Consider the following 9,389-nt stretch of genomic DNA (forward strand, 5'->3'; position numbering starts at 1 on the left):
GGTAACTGACTGGATTCCAAGAGATGGCAAACGCGTGAGGGGGAGACAGAAAATTAGGTGGGTAGATGAGATTAAGAAGTTTGCAGGTATTACGTGGCAGCAGAAAGCACAGGACCGGGTTGATTGGCGGAACATGGGAGAGGCCTTTGCCCTGCAGTGGGCGTAGACAGGCTGATGATGATGATGATGATGATGATGATGATGACCATAGAGTAATAAAAAAACATACGAATTTGAAGAGTTGGCACTCCGCCCAAAAGCGGCGCAGCTACGGAGCTTCAACATACCCGCTAGAGGGCAGTACACCACGCCCTGTCCCCAAGGTAACGCGCGTACTCGTTATCTACTGTAGCACCTTTTCTAGTGCAATGTAATCAACTTGTATACGTGTATGCTGTGGACGTAGCTTTCACTGGCTTGCAGTGCGGCTCTAAATCCGTCTTCATCGTCTGCGATTGGACGTTTCGATATCGTCTATCGGGGATCGGGTGCCAAAAAATGTCCAGGATGGCGTCGACTCGATGTCACGTTATCACGATCCGTGATCATGAACAATAAAGGCAATCAAGTACGGGCAGCAGCAAGACGACGCTATAAAAGATGTGCGATGTTCGACGTGCTTTGTGGTCTTTGCTGGGTCTCTCTGCTTGGCTGCTGCTTCGTAAGAACGCCTTCATTATTTTGCACAGTGCTTATTCTAGTTGCCACTTGAGCTGACATTTGTCCCACTGTGCTGTTCGGTGCAGATAGCTTTTTGTGTTCTTCACTTCGCGCATCATGTTCGTAGATTGCTTCACATTAAGTAATAATAATCAAACGTTTAATGAGATCAAACGTTTATTTGACGTGCCCAGGAACAACCGTAAGGTCTTTGTACTGGCGCACGAAAAAACAACAACAAAAAAACAAACAAAGACCAACATTCATAATAAAATATCAGGGATAAAAAACGTTATAAAATTGCACACATACAACTATGCGCAGGCAGAAGAAAAAATGTCAACAGTGTACGAGGCTATGTAAATACAGTGCAAAGCTCGGAGCAGAACAACGACTGGGAGCTGTGCAAAACATCGAGCTCTAAAAAGTAAGCATTGTAAAGACGTTGTATCCTGCCAATGGTCGAATGTTCACAGAGGCAGGCGGTTACACGAAAAGGTCTGTTCTCTCTGGTCAGCTTACGTGGAATTCGGAAATTAAGACAGTTGAGCAGTACAGGGCAGGATATGATACCATGCACAAGCTTGTAAAGAAATAACAGATTAGCGCGATTTCGTCGGCAGCAAAGTGATGGCAATGATAATAATCCAGCAGCGTTAGAACGAGATCCAGAGTCATTTCTAGCGAAACGATGGTTGTAAATGCTTAGGCATGTTTTCTGGACTCGCTCAATAGCGTTGCTGCTAATAATAATAATCAATCAATCAATCAATCAATCAATCAATCAATCAATCAATCAATCAATGATTTATTTAACGTGCCCAGGAACAACCGTAAGGTCCTTGTGCTGGCGCACGCAAAAAAAAACAATAAAAATAAAGAATACAATACAGACAGTTTTCAGAAATAAAAAGAGCAAAAACACGTAGACAAAGAGAAATGAACACAAAAGGGCAGGAGTAAAATAAGACAACACGAGAAATATTGACGAGGCATAAAAAATTAGATTGCACATATACAACTATGTGGAAAGACTGAGAAGGGAAGACTTTGTACATTGTGCCACACTATGTCAAAACAGTGCAAAGCTCGGATAAAAACAATGATTGTGGGCGATGAAAAACGTCAAGATCAAGAAAATTAACATTATAGAGACTTTGTATTCTGTGAACGGTAGAGTGTTGGAAGAAGCAGGCGGGTACATGAAACGGTCTGTTCTCTCTGGTTAACTTACGCGGAATTCGAAAATTTACACAATTGAGAAGTACAGGGCAGGATATGATACCAAAGAAATAAGAGATCAGAGCGACTTCGTCGGCAGTGAAGTGATGGCAGTGATAATAATTCAGCAGTACTTGAACGAGATCCAGAGTCATTTTTAGCAAAGCGATGGTTATATATGCCGAGGAATTTTTTCTGGACTCGTTCAATGGTGTTACCGCTGGATTGAGCAATGCCATTCCATATCACGGACGCATACTCAAGTTGCGGAAGACATATTGCCCTGTACAATTTGTGTAGGGCCATGGGAGACCTGAATTCTCGAGATATTCTACAAACACATCCGAGAGAACGAAGGCCCCGCATAGCAGCACGCTTAACGTGAGAAGAAAAGTTTAACGCGCTGTCAACAACAACACCATGATCACTGATTTCATAAACCTTGCATAACGGCACTGAATTGACAGAGTATTGAAATGACACGCTAGATGTTTTGCGAGTGATAGACATGAATTTTGTCTTCGAGGTATTCAGAGAAAGGTTATTACCGTCGCACCATTCGGAAAAAGAGCGCAAGTCTGACTGCAGCAAGCGACAGTCGTTAACTGAATGAATTTCCTTAAAAATCTTGATGTCATCGGCATGCAAGAGGAAAGAAGAATTACGAATGGCAAAAGAAACATCATTAACGTAAATTAAAAATAGGAGTGGGCCTAATACCAACCCTTGAGGGACCCCACTAGTCACTTTATACAAAAAAGACGTTTGGCCATTTATGGCAACATACCAATATCTATTGAGCAGATAGCTCTGCAGGAGATTCACAACTGACAAGTCAACATCAAAGTGCGCAAGTTTAACCATAATCAGCGTGTGGCTGACTACGTCAAAAGCCTTGCTCAGGTCACAGTAAATTACGTCAACCTGTCCTCTCTGAGAAATAGGTGTGGAGATCTGCGTCATGAAACTAGCAAGATTTGTGGTAGTTGAGCGGCCAGCGAGAAAACCATGTTGATTAGGAATCAATGAGTTTTTCACACTAAAAGACAATATGTTGTGAAGAGCCAGCTCGAAGATCTTTGATGTGGCACATAGTAGAGAAATCGGGCGATAATTAGAAGCATCTGTTTTAGAGCCCTACTTAAATACTGGAAAAACACGAGCAGTTTTCGACATGCTTGGAAATGTGGATGTGTCCAGGCAGTTATTAAATATCGTAGTTAGTACTGGGACAAATATACTACCATAAGCTTTTAGTATGGCGGAGGGGATGCCATCTGGCCCACATGATAAGGATGGTTTTAAGCGCTTAATGCATTCGCAGATAAGATTTTCATCCAGCGACAAAGCACTGGATGAGCTAACCGCCTTGGGCTGTTGTCTGATATCAGTGCTAGAGTCTGAGGCCTTATAAACGGATGAGAAATGCGTGGCAATACAGTCAGCGACGGCATGCACTTCTACCCCATTTGAGTCCAGTAGTCTGAAGGACTCTCCGCTTTTGCTGGACCGTTTACGTACATACTCCAAAACTCAACCGGCCTGTCAGAGGCGCTTTTTTCTAAGAATTCAATATACGAACTATGATCCCGTTTATATAGGCGTTTAGAGAGAGTTCGAAGGAAGCTGAACTCTTCCTTCCGCTCGCTGGATGGAGAACATTTAGATTTCCTGTGTGCGTGATCTTTATACTTCAGTGCACTGATAAGTTCAGATGAGAACCAGTGGGGATATTTACGTTGTTTAGGTGTATATTGGGGAATAAAATTACGCATGCTGCTCAGTACAAGCTCCGTAAACCGATCAACCTGCTCATCAACATTTGGTTTGTCAGTAACCTGTGACCAGTCAACGGTAGACAAGTGATGATAGAGGCCCGTGTAATCACCTCGCTTGAAGGCGAATCTCGGAGATTTGTTTACGTAACTGCTGAAGCTCGTTGTTTCGGCTGATGCGGATAATCTTACGTTAAGTGGTGGGTGGAATTTGTCCGGACGTACAAGAGAGATGTCGGAGCGGGAAACTTCAAGGGGTTGATCGTTTGACACACACAGGTCTAAGACGTTGCCACTGGAATTGACGACTGAGTTATGTTGCAGTAGGGAATTAAACGCCAGAAAGTCCAAGAGCAGGCTGCACTTTTTCTCTATGAAATGACTGTAATGAGAAAAAGTAAGCGTGCTCCAGTCAATTCCAGGTGCATTGAAATCCCCAAGAACAATAATTCTGTGCCCACTATGAGAAGATACCACAAGTTCAATGGAAGACATGACATCATGAAACGAGGCAGGGGACATGCTTGGCGGTAAATAGAAACATCCAATCAACAATTTTTCACTGCGCTCAAGGTTGGTTTCTAGCCAAATGGATTCTTCGATAGTTTCTAGGTCTTTCCGTCTAACGGATTCCAGTGAATTGTCAATGGCAATCAGCACGCCACCGCCTTTCTGCTTGGTTTCACTGAAATCTCGGTCACTGCGGAAGGTGGTGTAGGTCGGGGGAAAAAAGTCAGATGAGGGAATTTCAGCGCCTAGCCAGGTTTCAGAAATAGCAATAATAGGAAAAGAAGACGAAAGAACATTAGAGAAAAACTCTCGTGTCTTGGTACGTAGACCACGAGCATTTTGGTAGAATATGTCTACGTTACACGGCACTTTCGATTCCAGTCACTTGCTCAGAGGGATGAAGCATGTCATCGCGCAGCTCCCCACGAAATGGCTTGAAGAGGCATCCGAGGGGCCACATCGAAGGGTCATTCAGGCGTTGTAGTGTTTCCTTGTCGACTTCGATGTAGAACGAAGAATAGGACTGAAATTTGGTTTGAAGTCGCCGGCAGGAGATGGGAGACAGATCGAATGAAGCAATATGTTTTTTGATGTCAGCAACAGTGGTGTCCGGGCTCAGCTTCGTAACAAAAATGGCCTTTGGCCGTTGTGGCCGTTGTGGCCGTTGAGCTACAGATATATTCGATGTTGTCATAGCTCCAAAAGAGGCGGGTTTCTTCTTTCTTTCCCCCTCAGTCACCACTGCATAAGAGGCTGTCGCAGGCATCACACTGCCACGCTCGGACGTGTCTACGTCAGCTGGCGGCGAATTCGAAGATGAAAGAGTTTTGGAGAGAGGTGGTTCAGAACAGGCAGCTTGCTCGGAAGTCACTGATCGCTCAACGATCACATGCGCTGGGGGGATCACAGGTGCCTTCACTGCCACTCCGGCCGTGCGGCGCGTCAGCTTCTCACGCAGGAAGCGGACCTCTGCACGAAGGGAGGCGACCACGCGGGCTTGTTGTTCAACACCGCGGGAGTGATCCTTACGGAGGCGCTCGTTGTCTTCGCGTAGTTGGGATACCTCGTCGCTGAGGAACGAGATTCCCTCCAAAGCGTCGAGGAGAAGGCGGCGCAGCCCGGCGAGATCGCCATCCGGAGGGGTGCACGTGGAGAGGGAACCGGTTTGAGAGCTGCAATAGGCCTCCCAAGCTCGGCCAGGGGGCGCTGCGTCGCACGCGTTTCGCGTGCGACGGATTTCGAATCGACAGGCGGTTAGACGATAATCTGTTTGTTCTTACCCAGTGTATAGAAATATCGAAAATAGAAAACAGGCCCTTATACATAGCTTATCTAGATATCACCGGAGCGTATGACAACGTTAAGCGGGAAATTTTGTGGGATATATTGAAAGAAGTGGGCATAGGGGACGACTGTATACAGCTTTTGAGGGAAATGTACCGAGAAAATACAGTTTGTATAGAATGGGAAGGAATAAGTAGCAAGGACAGCGTTGAAATTAGCAAGGGGCTGAGACAGGGATGTCCTTTGTCCCCGCTGTTATTCATGCTGTACATGGTGAGGATGGAAAAAGCGCTAGAAGGTAGCAACATTGGATTTAATTTGTCACACAAACAGGTCGGCACGATGGTTGAGCAGAAGCTTCCAGGTCTATTTTATGCTGATGATATTGTCTTATTTGCGGACAGTCAAGATGATTTACAGCGACTGGCAGATATATGCGGAAGGGAATGTGAGGCTCTAGGACTAGGATTTAGTGCAACAAAATGTGGATTGATGGTATTCAATGATCACGAAGACCATGCGGTCTTCATACAGGGCCAAAAAATACCGAGGGTAAGCGAGTACAAGTACCTCGGAGTATGGGTAAATGAAGGGGATAGATATATGGAGGTACAAGAGAAAGCAGCGGTAGCAAAGGGAAAGAGGAATGCTGCAATTATGAAGCACAGAGCTTTATGGGGATACAATAGGTACGAGGTGCTTCGAGGGCTGTGGAAGGGTGTGATGGTCCCGGGGCTTACATATGGGAACTCAGTGGTTTGCATGAAGTCAGAGGTACAATCAGGAATAGATGTAAATCAAAGGATGGTGGGCCGCCTCGCGTTGGGCGCTGACGGGAAGACGACAATTGAGGCTGTAAAGGGTGATATGGGATGGACAGGCTTTGAAGTGAGGGAAGCTCAGAGCAAAATGAGATTCGAAGAGAGGCTGAGGAAAATGAAGAAGAGTAGATGGGCAGAGAAGGTTTTCAGGTATTTGTATAGAAAAAGCGTTGACACGCAGTGGAGAAAGAGAACTAGGAGGCTCACCAGTAAATATACGGCTAGCAGTGCGGGCGATATGGCAACAGGGAGCATTAAGCGGAAGGTCAGGGAGGCGGAGAGGACTTATTGGATGACAGCGATGGAAAAGAAGCCGGCTCTGAGTAACTACCGAAAGGGAAAAAACGAAATAAGGAGGGAAAGGTTTTATGATAATTCAAGGGGAAGCGCTTTACTGTTTGAAGCAAGGTCGGGCTGCCTTAGAACGCGAAGTTATAAGCGAGATTCAGTAACGAAGACGAACACTGTACATGCTGCGGGGGAACTAAGGAAACGATGGAACATGTACTGATTGAATGTGGCGATATTCACCCAGGTATACTTGTGGGCACGAGTCTACAGGAAGCCTTGGGTTTTAGGGACAACAATGGAAAGCTGAACACGTCCGCGATAGAAATAAGTAAGAGACGGTTAGAGTATTGGTGGCAGAAGAGTAGAGATAAAGTACAAAAATAAATAACGGGGGGGGGGGGGGAATAAGGTCATTCTGCCTTAAGAGGCAGAGAGATAGACCGTACGTGAATTTATAAATTTTTTTTTGGTATAATAAGATAGTTTTAATCAATGTAGACAAGGTATTAGGCCAGCATGAAACAAGGAAGTTTTTTTTTTCTTTTTTCTTCGAGCATGGTGGCAGACATGTCACCGCCCCGTTATAAAGGGGACGCTCATAGCATCCATCCATCCTTCGCCGCCTTTCTTGCAGAAACCGGTCGCTTCTCTCCCCGCGCCTGGCTTTTGACTGCGCTGTCTCCCCACGTTCACGCGCCCTGCACGCGCTGTTCTCTGCTCGCCGTGCACGTGCGAGTTCTCTAATTATGTTACTGGTAAAACGCACATTCGTTGCGGCATGCAGTCGTGTCTACTCGGAGATGTCAGCATACATCCAGCGCGCTTTCGCGTGCGTTTCCTATTGATAACTTTTCGATTGCTAGGATGCCAAGTTTGTCGTGCGGCTTTAAATTTATTATGAGCTCAGTGTGAAGAGCAAAAATTTACATCTGCCCTGTAGAGTCACTAGCTGCATCGCAATGCGCAGTGTTCAGTGTCGTGGGAGTTTCACTTTTGCCGAGGTTTGCATCGAATGATAACAACGTCTGATCGCAAGTTTAATGTCACCTCAGATTTTTTTAGAGCTCCCTTTGACCGCATAATGAAACGCGCAAAAAAAAAAAAAAATTCATGCCCACTTTGACCATGCATCTTGCAGAGGCGTGTTTCATTTCAAATAATATCGACGCCTGATCACGCACCGTGTTCGCTTATTCGAATGTCGATTTGGTTGTTTCGACAGTTCGCTTGGTCAGCATCATACTATACAGGGACGTAGCCAAAAGGGGGGGGGGGTTAAACCTTCCCCGAAAATTTTCAATTTTGCTTGCGTATATGTACACGCACACATACAAACCCACGCACGAACATACATAAAGTATAATAGAACACCCCCCCCCCCCCCGAAAAAAATTTCTGGCTACGCCCCTGATACTATACAATACCCACTGGGATCGCTCATGTTTATCATTATGCCGAGATTTGTGCCCGATAATAAGCGCATCTGAATTCGCGAAGCCATCGAAAATTTATTGCCGCCTTGGTTCTTTTTTCAGCTCGTTTCCAAAGCGGCAGCTGTATATCGCCCGCGGATCACGCGCATGCAAGGCTTTATATTACGTGCCGAACGCATGACATTATTACGAGGCACGCCTGGTGGGGGACTTCGGATTAATTTCGGCCACCTGGGTTCTTTAACGTGTACGTAAATGTAAGTACGCCGGTGTTACTGCATTTCGCTCCCATCGAAATGCAGCTGCCGTATGCGTGAATCGAACCCATGACCACGATCTTAGCAGCGCAACACTTCAGCCTGCTAAGCAATGACGGCGTGTCGCATGCAAGGCCAATATAAACGCTCAGTGCAAACATGCAGCTTAATTCTGTTTACAGGGAGCTGCGACGAGAAATGTACCGCAATCAGCTGAATTAAATAAACACTTAGTACTCACGGCACGTTATTTAAACTGTGGTGTACGTAATAAGCCCACATGCTCCGCTGATGTCACATTACAAATGGTTGACTCGGAAAGCCAGCGCGCAATCTCGAAACGTAGAGCGGCTGTCTATTTGTTGTAGCTTCAGTTCACAAATGCACTTCCCTTTCAAATGAGCACGATCATCGTGTTTCTCCCCGTTAATAGTTCGTAGTACTGTGTACGACAAAAATTACTCCAAGGTAACAAGACCGCGAAGGCATCGCATGCCATAATCCACTCTTGACGCCTCTGCTCTTCGCACTGCTTGCATTGGAAATGGTAGAACATGACAGGAAGTTTTCGGCTCTTCGTCATTTTAAACTTTTGTGACAGTTCACAATGGAGCAGGACTGCATGCCTGCTTTCGAGTACGACGAAGGAACGGCCCCCATAGCGTGAAAAATGCGAGATAAAAGCCCCTGGGAGCACGTTCTCCGCGCGCGCAATGGGAAAACCAAGCAAGAGCGACCCGTCCGAGCTGCCGGAGGTTTCCTCTCTCTCCGCTGGGGCGGTGGACGGCGCTGCGCAAACTTGAGCGTTGGAGGTCTATGCTCATCGATGCACGCCGCCGAGTTGTCTTCGCTAGGCTTACCAGCAGCACGGCTCAGATCACATAAATTGCAGCAAAACGAGCGCGATCCAGACTTCAGGAGTTGCAGCTCTTCATCAGGCCAGGTTACACACTTCGCATGAACACGTTTAGAGCAATTTTCACAGCGGAAAAACTGCTGCTTACCGAAAAACGGGCAGGAGCATAGCAAGCATGCGTCCCGACTGGGAGCCATAATAATAATAATAATAATAATAATAATAATAATAATAATAATAATAATAATAATAATAATAATAAATAATATATTAATAATATT

The sequence above is a fragment of the Rhipicephalus sanguineus genome, chromosome 1, assembly GCF_013339695.2.
Source record: "Rhipicephalus sanguineus isolate Rsan-2018 chromosome 1, BIME_Rsan_1.4, whole genome shotgun sequence".
Taxonomy (NCBI): Eukaryota; Metazoa; Arthropoda; class Arachnida; order Ixodida; family Ixodidae; genus Rhipicephalus; species Rhipicephalus sanguineus.